The 21,372-nt window shown below is 46.4% G+C and overlaps 1 protein-coding gene across 2 annotated transcripts in view; it reads left to right on the top strand.

The window, feature by feature from the left end:
• The window catches only part of FAM53A (family with sequence similarity 53 member A), a 119,186-nt gene that overhangs the window by 5,585 nt on the left and 92,229 nt on the right, over positions 1–21,372 (top strand). The window contains exon 1 of one of the 2 annotated variants that reach the window (XM_068275734.1): positions 7,344–7,439. The exons of the other annotated variant lie outside the window; for it this stretch is intronic. The gene's annotated coding sequence lies outside the window, so the exon portion shown is untranslated. Of the gene's footprint in view, positions 1–7,343; positions 7,440–21,372 lie in introns of those variants that run through there. 2 annotated transcript variants of the gene reach the window in all.

Genomic DNA, 21,372 nt, shown 5'->3' with positions numbered 1-21,372 from the left:
CATAGGAGAGCAGCTGATCATTGCGGGGCTTAGATCAACGAACGGGAATGGATTTTCCCGTTCATTGATCTCTGGGCGAGCGGGCGGCGGCGGTTTTACTAGCGGCAGGCAGCGTCGGGAACGCGGAAAGTACGTGTTTCTCCGTCCCTGGTTTTTAAAGGATGGAAAAAGGGGCGGAGAAATACGTACGCGCGGGGGTAAAGTGGTTAAATGGCAAACTGAAGTACATTTTTTTTTTTTTTTTTTAAAGATCAGATACTTACCTGAGTAGAGGGAAGCCTCCCCATCCTCCTCTAGCTACCGATCCAGCACTGAGTCCCTCTCAGCATATTCTACAATGACTTGTTGAATATGCTCCCATGGCTGCCATGCTCTTCTTGCTGCTCTGTACTGGGCATGTGTGAGTACGGTACAGGCATGCTCAGTGGAATGAAGCCGCTTGTGCATGGCTTTTCCCTACGTGCACAAGCGGTTTCGTTCTATTGGGCATGCTTGGGCTGTACTCGCACATGCTCAATATGGAGAAGCTTGTACTTGGAATGGAGTGCAGCCACAAAGATGGTGGTCCTGAGCAGTGGTGGTGGTGGGCTCAAGGAAGATCGGGGAGGCCTCTGGTGCGTCCAGAGTCTTCCCACTACTTAGGTAAGTATCTAACTTAGCAACTTTTTATTCTCACAGGTTTGCTTTAAATATACTGGGACACGTGAGTTTTGCTTCCTCTTGTGCAACGTTGGTCCACATCCTTTTCTAGGAAAAGCGGTGATTTAACTTGATATTCTGGTAACATTCTCGTAGTTTCTGTGCCTGTGTAGGTGTTATCAGCTTACTATGCTTTCGGTTTCCAGATTCATACTGCTGGGTGAATTGCTGTCTTGGCACATTGACCCTGCTGGTCAGTGGGACTCAGATAATTCTAGCTTGCAGTTGTCAATGGCTCTGTATATTTTATTATTCACTGCATGTAATGTAAGCCCCCTATACAGTATATGCAATGAAGAAATATTACACTGGTCAGAAATGTTTGAATAAAAGGACCTGTGCTTGCCATGGCATAGCTGAGGCCTTCTATAGTGAGAAATAATGAAGCGCTTTTATGAAAGTAGAATATATGGCTAGTTACGTCCCACAGCAAGCACACAGAAGAAAAAACAAATTGTATTTTTTGTATGATTGGTGGTAACAGGATATTGAAAGCACTATTTGTTAAAATTGTTGGAACATGTTTGCACAGCAAGCCACTGCTTGTGAAATGTTTGCACGATTTTTGAAATAAAACTCCTTGCAAATATTTTTTTGCAAAATAACGGCATTATCGTTTTTACCAGGTTCCCCCCAATAAACACTGTTGTACAAGCAGGGATGGATGTGGTGTTTTCCCATTGGGATATTCTTGCCTCTTTCCTACATTTATTGACTTCTCGGGCTTGTAGTTTTTTGGAGAAGTGGGTACCTGGGTTGAGCGGAGATGTCACTCAGGCCCTTGATGACCACCTGGCTCTAGGCACCTTCCTAGGTTGCCTTAAGGGTGACCCAGCCCTGCCAACAGCTGTTTTTTTTTTAGTACCTTAGGGCTCTTTTAGGCCTCTTTCACAGTGGGACGTTAAAGTCGCACGTTATAAAAAATTATAATGCAGACTAAGGCACAGCAATACAAAGTCTGTGTGACATTCACAGTGCACACGTTGCGTTGTGTGTAACGTGTAGCAATATTTAGTAAGTGCTGCATGCTGTGCGTTTAGCAATAAATTTGCTGCGTTGTGTTGCACATGCTCAGTAATGTTTTTTTTTTAAATGTAACGCATGCGCCGTTTTCGTTCCATCGGTATGCAACGAAAACAGCGCACCGAGACCCAACGCAGTGCAAAATAACGTGCAATTTCAGAACCTACATGCGTTGCATTAGGGGCACGTTTTGCGACTTTAACATTGCATCAAACACAACGTCCCACTGTGAAAGAGGCCTCTGCACACGATTCTGATCCGATTCCGATTTTATAAAGTCCTGCATGCTGCATTTTCTCCTTGTGTTCCTAGCATCCAGTGAATCGCATTGGAATCGGATGGGGAATGGTATTATGGTTTTCAGTGTAATAGAAGCCTAAGTGCTGGTTCATATGGACGACTGCTGGGATCCACCATGCCCTGGGTTGAGATGAATGGAAGCATTCATCTCTATGCATTTACTGATTGCGGGAGTGCCATGGTCAATTGAATTTTCCAAGACATTGCGTGTAGCTTCTAGCTGTGTTTGAGTTTGTGGGTTTGTATACCTCTAGAGGTTCAAAACGTGATGCGATAATGGGAACCGATGTCAATCGCTTTTCTCCTTGGCAGAAGAAAAGCATTTAGCATCAGCTAATCGAGACACTGGCAGCGTGAACTTTGCTCTTGGCTCTGACATTAAAGTAGACCTGAACTCTTGCACTGGACAGAAGGAAACCGAATTCCTCCTCATCTGTGGCTCAGCACATGTTGTAATTTGTTCCCTTAGCTGTGTCAGCTGACAGCCATGGCAGAGAGCTCATTTGTGAACACAGGATGTAGCAGGATGTGAAAGCAGGAAGTAGACAAACTGCAGATTTATTGCAAGATTTTTATCAGCTGTAAGGGTGGCCATACATGGTACAATTTTTCAATTAGATAATTTAGTTCGATTATCCCATTAGATCGAATATAAAGATTTTTCCAGCATGTCCGATCATTTTTCCAGAAAAAACAGGATAATCGTTCGAATTTCTTGATCGGAAAAAATATTTTCAACTTTCATTCAATTCGATCATTTAGATCGAATAAACGGGAAAATCGAAAGTTTTTATTGTACCGTGTATGGCCACCACAACAGAGATGTTTTTCTGTGAAGGATAATTCTGTTGCTTGTCTTTTAGAGCTGAGATGAAGTTCTGAGTTCAGGTCCGCGTTAACAGGCTTTGATTTTTCTTATACAAGCTTTTGAGTTGAGCTGTAAATAGAACGAAATCATAGTAAAGTTTGACCAAACGTTTTCCAGACTCCAGGACCTGGCCTGTAGGCTTCAGTCAGCCTCGCATGCAGTGCTCACAGCGGCCTCATGGCTCCCAGTCACGTTGCCTGCTTCTTTCCAGTGTGTGGCGCTTTAATACCACAAGCACAATGTATTTATAGAAAGACACGCTATTTTCTCTGCTCTCCTGGGGATAGCTGGAAAAAGGAGAGCGTGAGAAAGTTTAGTTAAACTGAGAAGTGTGGTCTATGCATGCAGCATAATTGTACAGTTTAGGGGATGGCAGGGAAAAAACATCCCTCTGGTGTGACTAAAGCCACAGCCGGGCTCTCAGTGTGGCTGCAGTTAATGCTTTCTGTAATCTGCTTTTACAGTTGCGTTGTATCGTGTTGCAGTCTGTTAGATGCACATGTATCTAATGTGCTGGATTATGGGGCAATCAGTCTTCCTCCCAGCTTTGATCTCAGAACGCTGAAACAGGCCTGTGGCTTGACGTTAAGCTGTGCAGGAAGCTTTATAGGCCCTGTGCGCACAGGTTTCAGTTTCCCCAGCAGCATGGGGGCGGTGCAAGGAATGCTGGGGGACTACACATATTAGCATGCCTTGTTAGGTAAGCCTGGTGCGCAGAGGTTTGTTTCCCTAGCAGCATGGGGGGGAGCTAGGAATGCTGGGGGACTACAGATACCAACATGTCTTGTTAAGTAGGCCTGGTGCGCAGAGGTTTGTTTCCCCAGCATGCCTTGTTGGGTAGGCCCTGTGCGCACAGGTTTCAGTTTCCCCAGCAGCATGGGGGCGGTGCAAGGAATGCTGGGGGACTACACATACCAGCATGCCTTGTTAGGTAGGCCTGGTGCGCAGAGGTTTGTTTCCCCAGCATGCCTTGTTGGGTAGGCCTGGTGCACACAGGTTTCAGTTTCCCTAGCAGCATGGTGTGGATCAAGGAATGCTGGGGGACTACAGATGCCAACATGTCTTGTTGGGTAGTCATGCTTGGATATTCAGTTCAGAAGCAGGTTAAAGTTTTGTATATCTTCTGAAGGTGTATGTGGTTTCTAAGTAACCAATCAGTGTTCCTCATACATATTTGAATCCATCCAGTAAAGCGAAAACTGATTGGTAGATGAGTAGTAGACCCGCTCTGCCTTCACACACTTCATACATAAGTCCGTGTGACGTGTAAACTGAAAACATAGGAAACCGACAAATTTGTAAGCATTGGCAGAGAGAGGAACTGGCCACTGGAACGCTCAACTAACCGGAATGCCTAAGGGGGATAATGGGGATAGTGCTTTTCGGGGTTTGCAAGGAGAAAATACTCACAAGGCCGCCAGGCCGTCTTTTGCCCTTCCTGCAGCTCCCTTTGGCTTTCCAGCATGCATGCACAGCTCCCGGCGTGCCATGGGACCTGATGCAGGTCAGGTGACACACACCAGGAGCTGCACACAGAGGACGTTAGAAAGCTGCTAGGGGCTACAGGAAGGGTAGAAGATGGTGCCTAAAGGCTCCGTGTGTGTGTGTGTGTGTGTGTGTGTGTGTGTGTGTGTGTGTGTGTGTGTGTGTGTGTGTGTGTGTGTGTGTGTGTGTGTGTGTGTGTGTGTGTGTGTGTGTGTGTGTGTGTGTGTGTGTGTGTGTGTGTGTGTGTGTGTGTGTGTGGTGTATCGGAGTAGGTTTATGCTTGATCGGCCGGTTGCTCAGCAACCGTCAAGCACATGTATCTGGCGTCAGGTAAACCTCGCCATTGTTGGATACCCCGGGGCAATAAGATGTAGGATGATGATTAAAGGGCAACTGATGTGAGAAGACTATGGAGGCAGCCATGTTTATTTCCTTTTAAACAATACCAGTTGCCTGGCAGCCCTGCTGATCTGTTTGGCTGCAGGGGTGTCTAAATAACACCAGAAACCAGCAGCTAATCTTGTCAGATTGGACAATGTCAAACACCAGATCTGCTGCATGCTTGTTCAGGGTTTGTGGCTAAAAGTATTAGAGGCAGAGGATCAGCAGGGCTGCCAGGCAACTGGTATTGCTTAAAAGGAAATAAACATGGCAGCCTCCATATACCTCTCTCTTCAGTTGTCCTTTACGGACACGGACACGGGCACTACCTCTCGGTCACAATTACAGATGACAAAAACAAATGTGTTCCTATTAGCGGTAACCTTGCTGGACTGTGTGCAGTCAGTTACGCTGTGTCTATGCTCGGGCTTGTTAGTTGAGGGTTAATTGAATTCATATGCAGAAAGTATGAACACAACACACATATAAAGCTGCAGTGACTGGGGCAATGGGCAGTATGCAGGCAAGCGTGATACCGATATCTGCAGACTGAGGCCTTACAACTGCTTGGCATTCGTTTTTTTGAAAGTTGGGCTGTATTGAACCTGTACAGGCCGTCCGATTGAGGTTAGACTTTACTCCTGGCCTGCAGTCTTTCCCGCAGGTTTGCTCTCAAGCTCCTGCCATTTCATCATGTGCCGTGTCTATTTCTTTTTTTTTTTTTTTTGCATCCCGGGCAACAGAAGGGCCCTGTCAGGGCTCAGGAGGGCCTCATTTTTAAAAGTAATTTAGTAATGTGTGCATGATGAAGGAATGCTGTAGTGACCGCAAACATGGAAATCTGCAGGCAGCCTCAGGCAGAGGAGGAGAGGGGGGCCGGTACCTCTGTGTAGCTAAGTTTTGCATTCAGCCTCCTCAAGAGCTCGATACATAATTGATATGGTATTAAACTATACCAGTTGTCAGGCAGTCTTGATTTCTTTGGTAATGATGTCTGAATCGCACACCAGAAACAGTCCTGCTTATTCAGGGTCTATGGCCAAGAGTATTAGAGGCAGAAGATCAGCAGGACAGCCAGGCAATTTGCAGTACAGTAGAATCTTTTATAGTAAACTCCAATGATCAGCAAAAATAGTTTACTATATCAGTAGTTTACTATTTCAGAATTGGACATACATTGTACATTAATACAGATGCAGTTTATTCTGGGACCTGAGGACTGAGTTTACTATATCCAGAGGTTTACTATATCAGAGTTTACTATGAGGTTCTACTGTATTTAAAAGTAAATAAATATGGCGGCCTCCATTTACCTCTTACTTCAGCTGTGCTTTAGGTACCACTGGTGGTACTTACAATCCCCCCTCCTGCTATCCCCGTTAGTTTTGAAATGGTATCCTCTTAAAGGTGTCTATACATGTAGCAATGATGGGCAGATTCGACCGAGACAAATCTCTATCTGATCAAAGAGAGAGATCTGTCAGCTGCCCATACACCTCAGGCCGATTCCTGGTTGATTTCAGCATGAAATGTTTTGGCAATCTGCCTTGTGACCCCGCCCCCTCCCCCATTTTTTTTTAATGTGCCTGTGCATTTATACATTACCCGTCACACTGTCCCCGAGTGTCAATGCTGTATTTCCAAATCCGTTCACCACGTGGCTTCCAGCGTTATAGCACAGTGATGGCTAACCTTGGCACTCCAGCTGTGACAAAACTACAAATCCCATCATGCCTCTGCCTCCCTGAGTTATGCTTAGAGCTGACAGAGTATTGCAATGCCTCATGGGACTTGTAGTTCCACCACAGCTGGAGTGCCAAGGTTAGCCATCACTGTTCTAGCATGTGTGGTGCGTGATTAATGTCACACGCCCATGTGCAATATGCCGATTAGTCTACTGGGGCGTCATTATAGAAATACAGCGCTGACACTCGGGAGTGCAGCGCGACATGTAAAGTATAAATGCACCAGCACATAAAACATTTGAGGGGGGACAGTGGCCATGAGATTTCCCAGCCTGTTTGATCGATACATTCAACCTGGAGAAAACACAATTTTATATATATATATATATATATATATATATATATATATATATATATATATATATATATATATATATATATATATATAATTTCTCTAGAACCCTTGTGGCTGTAGAAGTAAAAGTAGACAAAATAAAGTTTTTTAAAACTTTTTTTTTATATAGCAGCATTGACTGCTAACTCAGGACATAAGTTTATTACAGTAGGGCAACTATGATTTTTCAACTTTCGTTTTTTATAATTCATTGTGTCATAGGGAATGTATAATAGACTTTTATATTAAGATATTGCATGCGAGGAGCTGCCTTTCCTCCCCGGCTGCCTTATTACCTCCCTGGTACTATCTGTTTTTACTGCACTGCTCCGATTTATAACAGGTAGTGCCATAATGCAAACTGATCTTGTAAAAGAGTCAACAGGACTTCCCACACAGCAGCTGTGCACTGTTTATTGTAGGAGCAATAAAGCTGTAAAGAGAAAAAAAAGTCTCTGCAGCTTCATCCAATGGGAATGGAGTAGGCAGTGTCAGCTGGGAGGGGGAGGCGTGTTTCAGTGGAAAAGTTCTTTTTATTTGTGTGCTGTTGAGCTGGTGTGATCATATAGATGGGAGCTCCTCCAGGAGGCAGCGTGCTGCACAGGTATACATGCATTGCCAGGGACAGGGGCTGCCTGGACACATCTACATGGATGGCTGTATTTCTATAGAGATGGATATAGAGATAGATCTACTGTAATACTATACTGCTTGTGTTGCGTTTGGCTCATGCAAGCTGTCCAGCCTGTAGGAACCAGTTCTGTCTCTTGCTACTGCTTTTCATGAACCCTAATAGGCATCTAGTTGCAGAGTTATCTTGCCGTGGTAGCTCACAGATAATCCTGTTTTTGTTTTACGCTTATCCTCGTTACTTATTTGGTAGAAAAAAAAAGGAATTTGTCCCAACTGAAAAATACATCCTTACCCCTGTATTTATTGAAGGAGAACAGTGGCAGCTGTTCAGGCACATTCTGCTGCGATGCCTCCTCCGAGACCCGCATGTATGGTTGAAGCCTTAATCCCAGCAGGGCTGGTCACAGTCCTTTGTTGACATCACAGAGGAATTTGTGCTTTTTTTTTTCTCTTTACCCAGCTTTGTGTGAAGTCATGCTCACAAGCGGTGAGCGAAGGGGAAGTTCTGCTTCTCTCTGCTAGAAGTCTGAATCAGTTAACTAGTTTCCTGCCATCAGCATGGTGGAAAGGGCCTTTCAAGGCAGGACCTGCGCCGCCGCGAACAAGATCTGGCTTGTAGAAGCCTCGTTTTGCCAGCCTGCTAATCCTACATTCCCTTATATTGTAAATTGGGGAAGCTTGAAGGTGGCTCGTAGACCCACGCAGCTCGCCCTGTCCCAAGCCACCCTTTGACTCTTGCGGGGGATTTCCGCCAGTTGATCTCTCTAGAGGGGTGATGTGGGGTGAGACGTGATCTCATGAAATTGACAGCTCTGTGCCACATTGGGTATTAATAGATGCCTCTTCCGCCAGGCCAACTAAAGCTGGCCATTGTGGAAAATCTTTTAGGTTGCGTTTAAAGGGGCATCTTGCAGGCTGTTCTTTAGGCCCTGTGGGCACAAGGCCCCAGGACCAGCATGCTTTGCCAAGCTGGTTTCACAGGCTAGCCATTAAATGCTTTGCCTAGCCTCACCAGGGATGGTCGTCTTCTGTTTTTATGGGTTAAACAAGCCTGTGATTTTGTGGTTTTCACCATGCTGAGAATACATTTTAGAACGCAGTGTGTGTCGTTGGCAAGGTAATTGTATACTTTGACTTCAATAAGGACAAGTTTTTTTTTTTACCCTCCTCTCCCCCATTTTGGGGTTTAGCTGTTTCTTTAAATAGTAAATGAAAGTCCTGAAGGCAAGTTTTGCTATTTAACATAAACCAGAACCCTGAGAGCTGACATGAAGGCATTGGGAAGTGTTTATGCTGGGAACTCACTAGACAGCTCTAGCTGAAGTGCTTTAATGTAATCCACGCTCGGCTCCCAGACCACGTTTCAGGGATCATGTTAGGTTGGAACATGTGTTTGCGTTTACGGGGGCTGCGAGGTGATTGCTGAGCTGCAGATGGATTTCCTGTACAGCATAACTGAAGGGAGGTGTACAGGCTGAGCTGAGGCAAAGGGGCTGTTGCCCCAGCAATCATCGCTGACTTATTCTACTGGTGTGACTTTAGAGGACTTTATATATCAAATGAGGCAGCACTGTGGGAACCTGTGGTAGGGGGCTGCATCACTGTCACCTGTGGTAGGTGGCTGCATCACTGTCACCTGTGGTAGGGGGCTGCATCACTGTCACCTGTGGTAGGGGGCTGCATCACTGTCACCTGTGGTAGGGGATTGCATCACTGTGGTGACTTGTGGTATGGGGGCTGCAGCACTGTAGTGACCTGTCGTAGGGGGCTTCAACACTATAGTGACCTGTGGTAGTGGGGTGCAGCATTGTTGTGACGCTGTGGTGGGAGGCTGCAGTACTGTGGTGACCTGTGGTAGAGGGCTGCAGCATTGTCACCTGTGGTAGGAGATTGCATCACTGTGGTGACTTGTGGTAGGGGGCTGTAACACTGGTGATCTGTAGTAGTGGGCTGTAACAATGTGGTAACCTGTGGTAGGGGGCTGCAGCACTGTGGTGACCTGTGGTAGTGGGCTGTAACAATGTGGTAACCTGTGGTAGGAGGCTGCAGCACTGTGGTGACCTGTGGTAGTGGGGTGCAGCACAGTGCTACCTGTAGTAGGGGACTGCATCACTATGACTTGTGGTAGGGGACTGCAGCACTGTGGTGACCTGTGGTAGGGGACTGCAGCACTGTGGTGACTTGTGGTAGGGGACTGCAGCACTGTGGTGACCTGTGGTAGAGTACTGCAGCACTGTGGTGACCTGTGGTAGGGGGGTGCAGCACTGTGGTGACCTGTGGTAGGGGACTGCAGCACTGTGGTGACCTGTGGTAGGGGACTGCAGCACTGTGGTGACCTGTGGTAGGGGACTGCAGCACTGTGGTGACCTGTGGTAGGGGACTGCAGCACTGTGGTGACCTGTGGTAGGGGACTGCAGCACTGTGGTGACCTGTGGTAGGGGACTGCAGCACTGTGGTGACCTGTGGAAGGGGACTGCAGCACTGTGGTGACCTGTGGAAGGGGACGCAGCACTGTGGTGACCTGTGGTAGGGGACTGCAGCACTGTAGAGTTGTGGTAGAGTGCTGCATCATTGATTTGTGATCTGGTTCTGCAGTGCTGTAGTGACTTAGTAGTGACTTTAGTGCTTTAGTAGTAGGGAGGCTGCAGCACTGTGGAGAGCTGTAATAGGGGTCAGTTCCTGAAGCCTCTTGCACACTACATGCAATTCTGATTTGTGTTATTTAATCGGTACTGCAAGCTGGGGTTTTTTTTTTCCTGTGTTTTTTCTTTTTGTTTTAATAGCATCCAGGGAAAATCGCAATCGCAAATCTGATTTGCAGTGTGCGATTTTCCGTGTGATTCTGATTTGCGATTTTTAATCGGTCGTGCATGCTGTTTGTTTTTTGTCGTGTTGATAGCTTCCAGGGAAAATCAGAATAGCATATCTGAATCGGAAATCGGATTTGCGATTTGTAGTGTATAAAAGGCCTTACTCTATTCTTGCCCAAGTAGTCTTTTTACTGGCTACCCTGGCCGACTTTAGGCTCGTATGTCAATGTGGCTTCACTGAGTTGCTTCTATTCGAAAGACTTTTCCTACCAGTGCTCATCCATAGGTAGCCCCACCTCCCAGTTATTATCACTTGACTAGACTGCAGGAATTGCTTTGCGTTCTGTTTTATTTACTGAAAGCAATGTGGACAGCATGTAAAACACATTTGAGCAGAGACCCACATGGGCTGTATCCATGTAGCAGCCTCTACACAATGGTGTTGGCATGCCAGTAACTAAGAAAAGGGAGTCAAATAAATTATACAAATCCTTTATCTATAGCATGATTGATCAGAGCATCATTTTAAGCACATTTAAGTACACTTTTTTAAGATCCTTTTCGGTCGCCTAGCATTTTGCCACGTTGGCTGCCACAGTGCTAGCGGTTCTGTGGCTGGGTGGTGTAATGGTCTGAAGCGAGAATAAATCTCGCTTCAGACCTCATAAATAGCAGGGGCATGTGTGCCCCTGCTAAAACGCTGCTATAGCGCGGCTTAACGGGGGTCCCTTCACCCCCAAATCCCCCTCGATACACCGGGGGAGCGCTTCCTGGTTGGGGCAGGGCTAACCGCCGCAGCCCTGCCCCACGCGCGTCTGTCAGCGCGTATCTCCGCCTCTCCCCCGCCCCTCTCAGTCTTCCTTCACTGAGAGGGGCGGGGGAGAGGCGGCGATGCGCCGCTGACAGACGCGACTGGAGGCAGGGCTGCAGCCGTTAGCCCTGCCTCCAGGAAGAGACAGCCAGCGACTTTTTCTACGACACACTTTTGCGGGGGGTGGGTTTGGGGGTGAAGGGACCCCCGTTTAGCCGCGGGATAGCGGCGTTTTAGCAGGGGCACACGTGCCCCTGCTATTTATGAGCTCTGAAGCGAGATTTATTCTCTCTTCAGAGTCTCTTTAAGGGCTCTGCCTCTGACACAGGAGACCAGGGTTCGAATCTCTGCTCTGCCTGTTCAGTAATTCAGCACCTATTCAGTAGGAGACCTTAGGCAAGTCTCCCTAACACTGCTCCTGCCTATAGAGCGCGTCCTAGTGGCTGCAGCTCTGGCGCTTTGAGTCCACCAGGAGAAAAGCGCGATATAAGTGTTTGTCTTTTTTTTTTGCCTGTGGATGTTCTAGTCTTTGCTGAAATTTGAGTGTAGCATTGATTGCTACTCTTCTATCAATTGCTGTATTGGGTGGTTATTTTTATGACTAGTTTTAAGGCTGGTGTAACTGTAGTCTGTAGTATGTGAGGGTGTAAGGAGAAGGGTTAGTTGGTAACTGTCTGCTTTTGTTTGTGTCCCCAATGAGGAAGACTTGCTTTCACTCAGGAACAGGGAATCAGTAAATAGCATATGGTTGCGCCACCTAGTATTGGTTAATTGTACAAAGTGGGATTGCATCTCTTTTAAGGCTACGTTTCCACTAGCCGCCACACGTCCACGCGTCTCGCTCAACGGCACTTCCTGTTGTGCGAGTACGCAGCCGAATCCCGGAAAGCTGTGCCATGCAAGGCTATGGGGTTCACAGACACTCATGCAGAAACATGCTGCAATGTCACCCAAATCGCTATGGCAAGGGTTCGGATGGCGGCAGCATTATCCCCTATGGCAGGGTTTCCCAGTGTGATTTGCCTGCGGGGAAACACTGTAGATTCAGCCTGGTTTCCTGTACTAGTGGAAATGGGTCCTTAGAGATTTCTTTTTATTTTCTGAGAAGTGAGAGAGATATAGAGGCTGTCATATTTATCTCCTTTCAAACCCCTAGCTTTCAAGCCTGGCATCCAGATCATCTTTGGCTGCTGTAGTGTCTGAATCACACACCTGAAACAAGCATGCAGCTAATCCAGTCATAAACATCTGATCTGCTTGCTTGGTCACTGTCTATGGATAAAAGTAGAGACCGAGGATCAGAAGGGCAGCCAGGCAACTGGTATTGTTCAAAAGGTAATAAATATGGCAGCCCCCATTTCCCTCTCACTTCAGGTTTCCTTGAACAACTCTAACATGCGTATTTCCACTCACCCAAGAAGTGGAAGCTAGGCCAGCAAATGAAAGCCACTAGTGGTAGATCAGGCTTTGTGCACATTATACTCTTTGCGCATTTCAGCAACTTGTATGGTGTGCAACACGCAAGGACCGCAGGATTGCATTGAGTCTGATGTTTGCACTATTCTAATTTTTAAATCATGCGTGTCAAACTCCGGCCCGCAGGCCAAATCTTGCCCCCGGAGCCCTTAAATATGGCCCCTAAGTGGTTTCCCCACTTTCCATTATGTTTGGCCCACCCCCACCAGGGAAGCTATATTGGAGGTGAAGCCCTAGATCACCTGGGAAGCCATATGAGGGGGATGCACTAAACACCAGGAAACTGTATAGGGAAGGGTGGGGACCACTAGACACCAGAGAACTGTATAGTGGCTGGAGGAGAACCACTAGACACCAGAGAACTGTATAATGGTTGGAGGGGGGGGGGGGGGGGGCTGATAAGACACCAGGGGCCATATGCAATTCACTTTTTCACCTGAGTTTTTTCCTAGGTGATATTTTTAAACTTCTCAATAAAGTGCCCTTTAAGCCACCAGAAAGCAAGAAAATATTTCAAGTAATTTTTATAGTACTATTTCACCTACTTTTTTAGTACTTTTTAAGTGCTGAAAAGTTATTTTAAATCCAAAATGAAAAATTATCTCCTGGGAGAAAAGTCAGGTGAAAAAGTCAATTGCATATGACCCAATGGAACTTTACAAAGGAGGGAGGTGACCAGTAGACATTGAGGTTGGCCCGCGACTAGGTCCCAGTGTTCAATTTCGGCCCACTTTGTATTTGAGCTTGACACCCCTGCTCTAAATCATTAGGTATAGGGGTAAATTCAGTGGAGTAAAATGAACAAACCACACGGGTAGATATAAAATGTAATGATGCACAAAAGACAATGCGTTTCACAGGTACTGGCCACTTCCTCAGGTCGATAACAAGTGCCTAAGTCTGCAGCAGTTGCGGGTGTGGGTGCCTCTTTTACCCTCACTAGTGGCTGCTAGAGACAGCGGTACAATTCTGGCAGAGATTGTAACTATTTTAGTGCAAGGAAAACTTATGAAAATGAGTTGTGTAGTGCAAAGCCTGATCGTACACCTTGCAATCTTTGTACAATCTTAGCGTCCACCATGCAGTACGAGGGGCCACCAGACTGCACAGCATTAGAATACATTGCTCAGACGAGTCCTCTACCTGTGCGAGGCTGACAGAGATCACGCCGTCGGGTTGTAAAACGCGTGGGCAGCTTTACACCGTTACAACTTAAAGCAGGATCCGCTGACCTTGCGTATGTCGGGGAAGCCTCCTAGGGGCGTTGGGCCACGCCATAATGACATTTGCATGTGTGAAAAACACCCGCTCATTCCTGTGGAAGTTCACAAGCCCCCTTTTTTCGAATGCTGTTTCTGTTTAAGCGGGGTTTTACGATCGTGGCAAGTCGCCCTAAGTATCACCTTGTAAAAGAGGTGCGCTTAAATGGATTGGGTCTTTGCCGCTACAAAACCCTCTTTCTACTACAGGGCTTTAGCTTGGGGGCGTAAATCATTCGTCTGATGCCCGCAGCGCTCTGAAACGGCGAGCAAAAACCATTTGGTTTGAATTTCTTTGCTTTTTTTCCATAGGACAGATTGCTTTTTCTCCATTGGAGTGGTGCTGTGTTTTTACATTTCGATACTGTTATTATAACGACCCTCTTGGCAGGGAAGGTAGTGTGGGTTTACTAGTGGCGCTTAGCAAGTGTGAAAGGCTTAAGGTGTCCCTCAAGCAATGGATACATAGACTAGTGCGAAAACTATGTATACTGAGGAGGCCGACAGGGAAAACTGCATATGTGTAAGTGTACCCTACTTCCAGGCTAGATTGAGAAGAGCGGGATGGAGAACTGAGCCACCCGAGTATCTCTACTGGGCAGTGAAGGCGTCTGTTACACAGTAAAGGGGAGGGATCTCCTGCTGACACTTAGCCAATGCTACTAATTTGCATATAGTTCTCTTGGGCATATCTCTGGAACAAGAAATTATTTTGCCATGCAGCCTTCACTGAAGGGAAACAGACATCTTGATGTGTGAATTTTTTGTTTTGCACTGTAGTGTGTGGAAGAGTTATGCTGGGTACACACAATACGTTATTCCGTTGGGTTTTCCACCCGATCATTTTTTCTGCTCGATTCTGCACTCAATTCTCTTATCTTCCGGTCGTTTTTCTTTTTTTTCCATTCACTTCTATGAGAAATCGAGCCAAAAAAAAAATTAGCGAAAGGAATATCGGACATGTCGGAAATTATCTATTCGAACCCATCTATCGGGGGTAAAAACGTATGGTGTATTCCCAGCTTTAGAATATTGCTGTCTTCAAACTCATGTACCCATCTACCAGTTATTGTTATTTTTCATATAAAGTCCACAAAAGTTCATGGATGTGGCAGGGAGTTGGGGAAAATACTGGAAGGTAATTTTTCCTTGCTGTTGGATTTGAATTGTATGACATATAGTTGTGATAGAAAAACTTCTCTAAAAGAGAACGAAGGAGTACATTTTGACAATTTTCAAACAAACTTATCCTGTGTGTGCTTTTCGGGGGTGTAGCAAGCATTTACTTACGGGGAGGCTGCTCCATAGCTCCACGCTTATATAAAGGCCTCCATCGTCCCTCACTCAGTACCGCAGGTTGGAAATGATATAGCATGTCTCCGGCAGCCGCAATGCAAGCCGGGACATGTCGTTCTCATTGATGCATTAGCGGCTGCTGTATCGTTGCGGGAATTTCAACCTGAGGCACAGGACAGAGAAGCTGGAGGCTTCCATATAGACAGGGGGCTATGGAGCAGTGCTCTTTAGGTAAGTAAATGGCTGCTACACCCCAAAAGCCCACACAGTTTACGAACCTCCCTTAGCTTAGTTTGGTGGATGCCGGAGTAGCTAGGTGCTCGGTATACTTTAACAATAATCGTTTTTTCTTGCGTGTAGGAAGTTGAAGGCATCAAATCTCCAAATCACCAATTTATACAGCCAATTGTTCAATGGGTCAGTTGGTTGGAGATATGATTTTCTATTTCCACCTTCTGCCAACTTTGTGGAGGTTATTTGAATTTTAGATGTTTTTGCTCGCGGATGTTTTTTTTCGGATTTTATGCAGTCGGCGACTATTCTCCAATCGCAAAGGCACCATGGCTACATTGGAAAAAGACAGAGTGCTTGAAAATCACTTGAATCAACTGCTTGGCGTAAAATAGCAAAAAATCGCAATTGCATTGCTGTTTTCAGTGGATAAGGGCCCTTCGTATTTCCAGTGAACAGCAGACTCTTATGCTGGGGATACACGGTACGTTTATCGTGTATCGAGCAGCTGATCGGACCAGCTGAATATTATCAGGTGGCCGGATCATGCCGCTCGATCCCCTCCGGCGGACAATGGCAGGGAATCTAGTGCTAAGGAAGCGCAGGCGGGGACAAGGGGTAATCGATCCGCACGGACGAGCGGGGACGCGGCTGGGGTCGATCCAGCGGGTAATCGGCCGCCGGATTGACCCGTGTATTCCCAGCATTAGACTTGTAGTTCAGCAGACGTTGGATCTTTTTGTTCTTGCTCTCTTGGGTGGATCTGTACAGCATTTTTCTGGCACAGCAATGCTTGGCGTAGACTGAGGCCTGTGTTATGTTATGCATTATATAATCCATCAGCAGTACAGAGCCAGTTTTTGCCTGATAGAATCTCATTTAAACGGTGCTTGTGTTGAATTGCCATATGTTACTTGTATTATGTAATCCTCCCATGGTATTTTATTTATATCCTGTTTTATAGGGATATCAGAGTTGCACAGATCACAGTAACTGTTTTGTACTTTCTGTTCTTTGCCTTAAAGAGAAGCTGAACTGCAAATGAAAAGTCAAAATAAACATACACAAGTCATATTTACCCCCCCCCCCCCCCCCCCCCGTGTAGTCTACTCCTCAATCTTTCTCCTTTCCTGCGTCCTGTTTGTCCACTGTGATCCATGGAATTCTCTGTCGCCCATTTTGAAAATGGCCATTACCCCATAACCGCTTCCTGGTCAGCACACTGTTAAACTGTAACATCGCCCACTTAAGCCATAGGGAAACATGGACATTACTTGGCACATCAGTTGTCCTCTCAGCTATGACTGACAGCATCATATATATTTCAGTTCTGACAACATGTTGTCAGAACTGGAAGGGATCATTGTCAGAAGCAAATGGTGCACTTATGAAAGGAACTGACGGCAAGGTAACTATGTAATGTTCATTTGAAGTTACCTCGTGTGTTTATTTTAAATCATTTTACTCAGTACAGGTTCCCTTTAACAGCATGACCGTGAGCTTAAAGGGATACTGTAAGAAAAAAACAGCCCTGGGTTAGGGGGTACTTGCATTGGGATGGGGGAAACCCATCGCTGGCAGCCCCTGAAAAACAGCCGACATGTGGCTCAGTAGTGGCTAAAATATTCACCTTCTGCAGTTGCAGCTTTCCGAAAGGCTCTGGCAGAAATGGCCTTGCCCGATCAGGTCCATTCTACTGCGCAGGTACAGTGCTGCCAGCCCTGGATCCCGGAGGGTCTAGAGAACAGGGAGAAGCCTCATTAGGACCCAGAGGCTTTCCCCTCTCGAGAGAAGTTCCCCATATGCTAAAGTGGACCTGAACTCTTGCACGGGACAGACGTAAAACCTATGGGAATGCACCAACTGGTTATAGTTTAGCCTGTCTAATTCCCCCTCATCTGTGACTAATCACAAGTTGTAATTTGATCTCTCAGCTGTGTCAGCTGACTGCCACGGCAGAGAGTTAATTGGTAAACACAGGATGTTACCAATATGCCGGCTTCTGTGAAAACAGGAAGTAGACACACTGCAGATTTATTGCAGGATTTGTATCAGCTGTTACAAATAAATATTTTTGTTTAAAGCTGATCAGAGATGAAAAACTAACTATAACCAGTAACCTGTCTATATATTATTATCTAAAGTTTAGATAGTTTACACAGCATATCTGGCTGCAAACAGCTTCAATAGTTTATGATTATTTATTTCTGTGATACAATGAGTGCAGCCATGTTCTGATTGTCACAGGCTAAGGGCTGGAGGATGCTATCAGCTTACCTGTGTGTAAATTCAGCCCCCTCTCCTCCTCCATCCTTCCCTCTGTCTCTAAAATCTCTGGCTAGTAACCTCCTCCTCCTCATGCCCAGACTGAGCTCCCATAAGCCCTTGCTACAGTGCCAAGGCACAAAAGGAGCTGTGGGTTTGGCTTGTTTAGTTTATAGGGAATTAGAGTATTAAAACAAAACAAAAAGTGTTTGGCTTGAGGAATGCCCTATAAACAATAGGAAAGGAACACAGTTATGCAATAAGTAAAAGTTTATCTTGGATCCACTTTAAGGCTGCTTACACACCAAGACGTTACAGGCGCACTAACGTGCGCCTGTAACGCTCCCCCAACGCACAGCAATGTAACACAAGTGGACTGTTCACACAGCCCACGTTGCGTTACATGTAACGCTGCACGTTCTGTGCAAAGTGCAGCATGCTACGGCGTTGGAGCGGCTATAGCCGCGTTAGACTGTTTGCACATGCTCAGTGGGGGGCGGAGAGGAGGCGGGGAGAGCCAGCTACAGTAGCCGCGCACATGGCTACTTAATATTCACTGCACTGGCGGGCGCTGATTGGCCGGCGGGACCACGTGATGCGGAGTGTCTCGCTCCGCATCACGTGGTCCCGCTGGCCAACCAGCGCCACTCTGGGAGACATTATAGGACTCGAGCCGCCTAACGCGGCTCACTCTACCGTCGGCTCTTGCAGCACCATACGTTGTTAGGTGCACGTTATGCGACCTTAACGTGCCACCTAATGCAACATCTTGGTGTGCAAGAAGCCTAAAGGTTATGATGCTGTTGCATATCTTTTAGAGCAGAGAGGAAGTTCTGAGTTCAGGTCCGCTTTAAGGTGTGCTTTTGGCTATACCAGTGATCTGCAAACTCTGCTTTCCAGCTGTTAAGGAACTACAAGTCCCACAATGCATTTAAGGGGGTCTGACAGCCACAGTCATGATTCATAAAGGCAAATGCATTGTGGGACTTGTAGTTCCTTAACAGCTGGAGAGCCAAGTTTGCAGATCACTGGGCTATACCATGGGGACTCCTAATACTCATAATGGCAAGGGATGCTAATCGGGTGCTGCTAATAGTTGATCCAAATGCCACGCTAATTTACGCAAATGTATGCAGCTGGGAAATGCAGCATCTGTTTCATTTGATTTCCAGGCTGCATAAATTTAGCATAAATTAGGATCGACTCTGAGTCACTCGCATCTCATTGGCCACCCCTCTGTGTGTTTGCTGTCATCCCTGTGGCAGGCCTTGGCAGAACACTGATCTCTCTCATGCTGCCATCAGCACACAGGTAAGTAGATGTTGACATGATGTCATTGTTGCTGCAAGTTTGGTCTTCCCAGAATTCTCTTCTGTGGTCTATATTTGTCCCCGGAGCTCTTGCTTTGTTTGGCTGCGGGGCGGCCGGCCTTTCTCCCGGCGGAGGGACCATGGAATTCCCCTCTCGTATCTAGAGACCAGTGTTTTCTTTTCCTATACACATTCCTTTGTGTTAGTGGAGGCTGACCATCTCCGGGCGCCTGAGGGCTCGCTTCATTCGTGGAGGGCTGATGTGCTGGAGATTTTCATCTTCACCTCTTGGTGAACTACACATCCCATCATGCTTTGCCTACATTGGCATATTTAACATGCTAGTATCTTTCAAGTCCCATGCAGAATTGGAGACTCGCATCATTAGCTCTTGCTGAACAACTCTTCCCATCATGCATTGCTCCTGTACTTGCATTGACATGTTTTACTCCAGTATTTCAAAGTCCTGCGTAGGCTGAGCTTGCTTATCTGTGTATACATTTTTTTGTTCTGATATTAGATTTAATTGTTACGTGGTCTGGAACCCCTGATCAGTCTTTTCCCTGTAGGAGACGTCAGTACCGTGAGAATCTCCCCATGAGGAGATGGACTTGTTCAAAACCTCAATTCTGGTAGATTTTAACTGCTTAAGTGCTGGAGTGGTACTTTAAAACACCATACTTGTGTTAACTCTATTAAATTGTCGAAAAATGTGATAAATAATGGTTTTGTTTCCTGTCTCAAATTATGCAAGGTATGGTGTAATTTGAGTAAAATGAACTACGGTGAAGCTCTCCCTTCTCCTTTGATTGTTTAGCACAGCTTTATTCACTGACCCAAACTGTATTTTTCCACCCACACCTGGCCGATTAGTAGACCAGTCAAGAGGCATATGAGCCGATTTACTGCCCAGAAATTGCAGTCCCCGCCCCTTTTGTATGTGAGGGGTTGGCTCAGTAGCTCTTGCCACCTCACGTGCATTACCCTGGGGAATGCCCTCATTGACCAGGTTGTTGGGGCGCTTCCTCATTGTCTATTCAACCAATGTGAGAGCAGGGGAGTGTCACATGATGGTAGGAGGTGCGGTATGCCCACATCGGTGAAAAGTGGAGAGAAATAGAGGGGCACAGCTGAAGCACCACACACTTGTACCACTCAAGAAGGGGCGGAGACTAGAGAACACAAGAGTTTGGCAGTGGTGCATTTTTAATGCAAACATCCTACTCCTTCCCAACATGTCCGAACCAATGCTATGGGTCCAGATTTACAATGGAAGCCTGTACAGGCCCACTTTAGCTGTGTCAACAGATAGTAAATGATTTATCAATCCCAGGTGTTGTGAAGTAGAGAGAGAACACAGACATGAATGTCAATTCCTGTGGCTCAGTCACATTAGAAGTTATGATAAGAATGTAGGGCCATGCAGGAATAGAGCAACATGTACATCAAAATTTCAGGACATTTTACGATCGGTCCAGACAAATCTCGAGAGCCAGATAGTGTCGTTGGCTCCTTAAAACTGCGTTTTAAAAACTTTTGAAGTTTTTTTTTTTTTTATTTATGATTGGGGCTGGCTCCTGAATTCCCACCTATGCCTTATGGCCCATACTCACGGGCAACCAAAACTGCCTGTCGCTAGCACACGGGAGTGTGTGCGCGACAGCTCGTCGCCACGTCCCTCCGCATACACACTGCGGAAGAGGGACTAGTGGCACGACGGAAGCTGTCGCCGACGTTACTCCTCCCCGCCGGAAACTCAGTGCGCCGGCTATGGGGTTGCTGTTGCTAGTCCGCATACACATGCGGACTAGCGACAGTTGCGGGCGGCGGCAACTGTCGCTAGGCGATTGACCGCGTCAATCGCCCGGTGACAGCAGCGACGAGCGACAGTTCGGGGTGCGCGCCCGTGTTGCGCCTCATACTCTTGGCAACACACGCGCGCCGCATGTTGCGGCGACAATTGTAGCCCGTGAAAATGGGCCATTAGAGGCCCTGTAGTGACATAATGTAGAATGCAGTAAGTTATTCAGGGTACCCACTTTTATGGTAATTTTCTGATTTCAGCTTCAGAAACCCTCCCTATATCTATTACTGTATATTGGTATATAGCTCCGCCCTCCAAGTGATGCTTGGCCTAGGCTGATTAGCTATGCTAGGTTTTCTCCCCCAGAGCAGGTATATTTTGTACTGGCTTTGGAACTCAGTAAAGGAACATTCCACAGAGATCACCTGACACAACTAAAGACGCTGCCACCTCCTTACGCTTGGCTTGGAAGCCTACTACTCCGTCATACATGAATATTGTAGGCCACACAAGGAACATCACTGAAATAGTACATCTTTCTTCCTCATCTGTGCAGTGTGGTTGAGATCTGAGTCACAAAATTGGCAGAAAAAGCCTTCCACCTGTTAAGGTAAACGGATCAATCTGCTTTACATATTGTAT

Source organism: Hyperolius riggenbachi, chromosome 1, assembly GCF_040937935.1.
Source record: "Hyperolius riggenbachi isolate aHypRig1 chromosome 1, aHypRig1.pri, whole genome shotgun sequence".
In the NCBI taxonomy this organism is placed as follows: Eukaryota; Metazoa; Chordata; class Amphibia; order Anura; family Hyperoliidae; genus Hyperolius; species Hyperolius riggenbachi.
Note: the sequence above shows the minus strand (reverse complement) of the source record. Positions and strands in the feature narration are given on the sequence as shown.